Source organism: Panicum hallii, chromosome 5 (assembly GCF_002211085.1).
Source record: "Panicum hallii strain FIL2 chromosome 5, PHallii_v3.1, whole genome shotgun sequence".
Taxonomy (NCBI): domain Eukaryota; kingdom Viridiplantae; phylum Streptophyta; class Magnoliopsida; order Poales; family Poaceae; genus Panicum; species Panicum hallii.
Genome location: NC_038046.1, coordinates 57,311,700 through 57,317,699, shown reverse-complemented (window position 1 = coordinate 57,317,699; position 6,000 = coordinate 57,311,700).

Genomic DNA, 6,000 nt, shown 5'->3' with positions numbered 1-6,000 from the left:
CGTCTCCGTTGAGGAAGAATTCAAGAGACGGTGCTCAAGAACCCCTATGCTCCTCTCCCAAGGGTGAGACCAATGCTCAAATCCAAGATCGCTTACTATAAATTCCTCGGAGAGGAATGATGATTACAAACTTGCTGTGATGCTCACAACTCAATCACACAATCACAAGCGACGCCTAGCCGTCTAGGAGCTTGAAGCTCCAAGAGTAACAAAGTAGAATCCACGGGTTAGACTTGGATGATGTGCTCAAGAGATGGAATCAAGGCTTACTTTCCAAATCTTAGCTCTTGCAATAATCTCACTTCAATCCTCTAAGAAAATCACTCAAGAATGGAGCAAATGGGAAGTGAGAGGGCTCTCTTTTGCTTATAGGCAGTTCTGGTCGAAATGAGCAAGAGCAAGGTAAATGAAGGGGTATGGAGGGATATTTATACCCCCTCCACAGAAACTAGCCGTTGGGAGAGAGGTACCCGGAAACTCCGGGTATATGTCCGGAGACTCCGGGCCAGTGAGTTTTGCGGACCGGTAACAATAACTCAGAGACTCCGGGTATACATCCGGATACTCCGGACACTCTGTCCGGACATTCCGGACTGGAACTCGGACACTCCGGGTTAGACAGTGAATTTTACAGGAAGTCCCTTTTTAAGTGGTAGGATTGTTTCTCATGGTTTTTGTAGGTTCTCTTGAGCACAACTACCACGTCCACGCTTGTGGATCAAAGTTTCTCTTGATAGTACGGCGTTCCTATACTCAATTTTAAAAATAAAATCTAGTCTTTTAGTACACTTGAGAACACCGCTTTTCATATGCTTTTTGAGAGTTCATGCTTCGTTATATGCTTTGCTCAGTCACCCTTAGCACCTGCACACATGCTTAATAACATGATTAAATATACATGTGCTTTGTCATCTATCACCAAAACCCACTAAGGGGCCTAGATGTCTTTCAATCTCCCCCTTTTTGGTGATTGATGACATCCCGCATGTATCTCATTTGATAATCATAAAGATGTAATCTTAAGCATGTAAAGAGCTCCCTTTTAACGTATGCCATGAATTTGAATTTCAAATTGACTTCTCTAAAGTCAAGGTTGGCACATTAGAAAAAGATATGAAAGCTCTTTATACACTCTACAGTGGGGTGAGCAAGTGTGTGCTGAGATAGTGTGTAATGTAAATGTCATGTCATTCAATCAAGAAAAACTTGTGTTGACAACAGAACCCGGAGACTCCGGGTATATGTCCGGAGACTCCGGACCACGTGTCCGGAGTATCCGGAAGAATTTCCGGAGTATCCGGACCATCAGCACAGAATACAGAAAAATAACATTGCATCACAATCTAAATAAGAGTCACACTATCACTTCAGCCTTAAAAACAAACTTCAAACTGATAATCAACACAGAGTAGCACACATTACAAGTTTTCTCACACCACATAGTCCTTACATGAAGATTGTTCAAGCGAAACGATAAGACAACATTAAGTTCGATACAAAGCCCAATTGAGTACATAAATGATCATTTTCACTCCCCCTTTGTCATCAAGTGCCAAAAAGGGAATGAAAAAGAGCAAGGAGGTCTTCTACTCATCATCATCTTGGGCGTCCTCATCGGAGGTATCCTTATCTTCATCCGAGTTAGGGATTTCGCGGTAGTTGGAGGTTCTTCTTCCTCGGTCTCTTTCTCTTCATCAAAAATCTCTTGGCCGCGAGGAGGAGAGCGACGAGAGCGAGTAGGAACACGGGTGCGTCGACATGGGCGAGGAAGTGGAGCATGAGCAGCAGCAGTGGCGGCCTCATCCGCAGCATCCCACTCGGCAAATGGGTCATCAAACTCGGGCAACTCATGGTAGGGATCCGCCGGAAGTCCTAAGTGACCCTTGATCTCAATAATGTCACGGCGGTTTTCATTGATCTCATGAGTAGCGGTCTTGCACATGCTAAAGATGCTCTTGAGTGCCCGCTTGATGAACGAATCATGATGACGGTGGCGAGAGGAAGAAGAAACACCGAAATGAGATGGGGCAGGATCAAATCTCAGATTCCTTGTAGCACCGGCATGAAGAGGAGGTGCGTGCGGTGCATCACCGGACCGAGGACGGAGGTGAAGTGCTGCATGCTTGCAGTCCTTAGGAAAAGTGACCTTGGTAACCCTCTCGATCATATACATGATGTAAGGAGCATATGGTAGAAATTTCTGGGGATCATTCATCGTTCTCCTTAACTCATTCCAAATAAAGTCCATAATAGAGAAGGGTCTCCCACCGGGCATGACACGGGCAAGAAGATTGCAAGCAAAGTATCTAAGTGCAGTAGCATCACCATCCTTAGCATCAATGGTGGTATGAAAGAATTGATTCATTGTGTAGTAGAAGGGTTGGAGGGTGCTTGCATTGCCGGCTTCCGCTAGAATAGGATTATAGAAAAGAGCCGGTAATTGATTTGGCTTCAACTGATTTTCTACATGAATTGGATCTCTCTTCTCATCCTCTGAGCCAAGTCTAAGAAGCCTAGAGAATGTCATGTAATCTACCCCATACTTCACTCCCTCAGTTGTTCAAAAAAAAGCAACTTGCCTTGCATCATAAAATAGAGATGAGTGAAATTGAGCAAGTATCTTCTCATTCGAATCGTACCAAAACCCCATGATGTCATAGGGACCGAATTCCTTGCACTTTGCAATGGCTTGATTGAAGAATGGATCATTGATCCTCTCAAAATATGCCCAGTCAACATACTTGCAAGAGACAATAGGGGCCTTGCCCTTGCGCATGACAACAGAGGAGTAGAAATCTTGATGCAACTGACACCAAAATCTCCTTTCCAAGTTTTTCGCCTTCTCGTACTTGTACACGTCCTCCTTGCGTGCATTTGTGAGTGCCACCGTTTGCTTGAAGTAGTTTCTTCCCATGGAAACAGTAAACTCAGGCAGAATTTGAGGACGGGAAAGCTTCGGCATCTAGGATATTGACGTTGATCTTCTTGATATTCGATTTGAAGACGTGGAGGTGTGCGAGGGCAGATATCCCAAGCAATTCCCCGTCTTGATGGATTTGCCCGAGAAGGAGGAGGCACCGCCATGCTTGGCATCATGTAGGGAGCTTGACGAGCTGCACGAGTTGAAGTTTGGCTGCTGCCGGCAGGTTCTTTGCCGGGGCGACGATTGGGGTGAAGTTCCCTTAGAGTAGGACTCGGAGGGGAGTCCTCTTCCACTTGATGTTGAGGATCATGGTGACGTTTTTGTCGCCTCTGCCCAGTAGAAGCATGTGCACGGTCTCTTCCCATTGCCTAGACACAGGATTGAGTGATTAGGATCAAACTACAAACAATAGAAAAGAATTGTGCTGGCTAGAATTTTAAGAATCCGAAGAGTCCGGGTATATGTCCGGATACTTCGGCCACACTGTCCGGAGTATCCGGACAGAGTATCCGGAGTCTCCGGGCATCGAATTTTAAACCCTACTTTTATGAAATCTAAAAATTCAACCATGAGATTTGAATGAAATTTGGGGTACAAGCTGCTAGACATGAGGAAAGATAATGCCCTAAAGGATATCCAATTTCATCAACTACATTGAGAGATCGGGCGATTTGAAGTTTGAATACCTTAATGGAGTTGAAAACGCGGGAAACTTCAAATCCAATGCATTCTCCGGAGATTCCGGACGAGAGAGTGCACTTCCTTCAACGATTTGCAATCCTTATGGACGAGGATGATGGAAATCGCCACTTGGGCGAGAGGGAGGCAGAGGAGAGGTAGAAGGGGTCGGTAGCGGTGAAAAGAGAAGAGTGAAGCGTTTTTGACCGACCCCCACGGTATATATGGGATGGTTTTACCATCCGGAGTATCCGGACATATGTCCGGAGATGTCCGGAATATCTGGCTCCCCATAAATCAGAGAAGGATTTCAATGAAGGATATGATTGAATTTCGATGTGAGAAATCTAGTGATGTGAGAAGCTCACTTATCTTGAGACTAGCCAACAATCAATAATGGGAACAATAGTCTCAAGTAAGCAAGAAAAGATTCAAATTATTTTAAAAATCACACTCCTAGCAATTCTAGTAGGTTTTTCAAAAGAGACTTCTCTATAGCAATCAAACATGTGCATGATCTCAAACTAAGTTACGAGAATCCAAAATATTTAGCTCACTTCTCAAGGTACAAAACCTTTGCTCATCAAGTGGTTTAGTGAAGATATCGGCTAGTTGTTTATCGGTGCTCACATGACTCAAAACGGTATCTCCTTTGGTCTCATGGTCTCTCAAGAAATGGTGCCTTATATCAATATGTTTGGTTCTTGAGTGGTTTACTGGGTTGTTAGATAGCTTGATTGCACTCTCGTTATCACACAAGAGTGGAATCTTACTAAGCTTACAACCAAAATCGCTCAAGGTGGATTTCATCCAAAGTAGTTGCGCACAACAAGCACCTGCAGCAACATATTCGGCTTCAGCAGTGGATAAGGCAACAGAATTTTGTTTCTTAGAACTCCAAGACACAAGGGAACGGCCAAGAAATTGACAAGTCCCCGATGTACTCTTCCTATCTACTTTGCAACCGGCATAATCCGAATCGGAGTAGCCAAGTAGATTGAAAGTGGAGCCCTTGGGATACCACAAGCCAAGGTACGGAGTGTAAACCAAATATCTTAGAATTCTCTTAACAGCCATAAGATGACATTCCTTAGGATTAGCTTGAAACCTTGCACACATGCACACACTAAGCATGATATCGGGCCTAGATGCACAAAGGTAAAGAAGAGATCCAATCATGGAGCGATATACCTTTTGATCTACGGCCTTGCCATCTTCATTTAGATCGAGATGTCCATTAGTCGGCATGGGTGTCTTGATAGGCTTGACATTCTTCATGTCAAACTTCTTCAACATATCTTTAGTATACTTGGTTTGACAAATAAAAGTTTCTTTTTTGAGTTGCTTGATTTGAAAGCCAAGAAAGAAAGTCAACTCTCCCATCATGGACATCTCAAATCTCTTCGTCATGATCCTACTAAAATCCTCGCACCAAGATTGATTAGTAGAACCAAATATAATGTCGTCGATGTATATTTGGCATACAAAAATATCTTTATTAATTTTACGAGTGAAGAGAGTAGGATCGGCTTTGCCTATCTTAAAGCCTTTCCTTAAGAGAAAATCTTTAAGGCATTCATACCATACTCTAGGAGCTTGCTTAAGCCCATAGAGCGTCTTATGGAGTTTGCAGACGTGATTAGGAAATTTAGAATCTTCAAAACCCGGTGGTTGCTCAACATATACCAATTCGGAGATTGGTCCATTAAGAAAAGCACTCTTCACATCCATTTGGTATAGCTTGAAATCATGGTGAGTTGCAAAGGCAAGCAAGATACGAATTGACTCAAGCCTAGCTACGGGTGCATAAGTCTCACCAAAATCCAAACCTTCGATTTGTGTGAAGCCTTGAGCAACCAACCTTGCTTTGTTTCTTGTCACCACGCCATGTTCATCTTGTTTGTTCCGAAAAATCCACTTTGTTCCAATAATATTTTGCTTGGGTCTTTCTACTAAGGACCAGACTTCATTCCATGTGAAGTTGTTCAATTCTTCTTGCATGGCCATCACCCAATCCGGATCATCTAGAGCTTCTTCTACCTTAAGTGGTTCCAAGAAAGAAACAAACGAGTAATGTTCACAAAAGGTTGCCAAACGAGAACGAGTAGTTACCCCTTTGCTTATGCTTCCAAGGATGTTATCTACGGGATGATTATTTTGAATAATTTGATGGATTCTTGTATGAGGAAGTTGAGCTTCATGGTATATTGGCTCAACTTCTTGTTTAGCCTGAGATTGATCTTGATGTGGAGATGAAGGTTCATTTTCAGTTACCCGGATACTCCGGTTCTCTGTCCGGATACTCTGGACAGGGGATCCGGAGTCTCCGGACATATTACCGGAGTTTCCGGGTTGCGCTGCGGAAGTGGATGTAGATGACCCTTTGAACATCAACACAT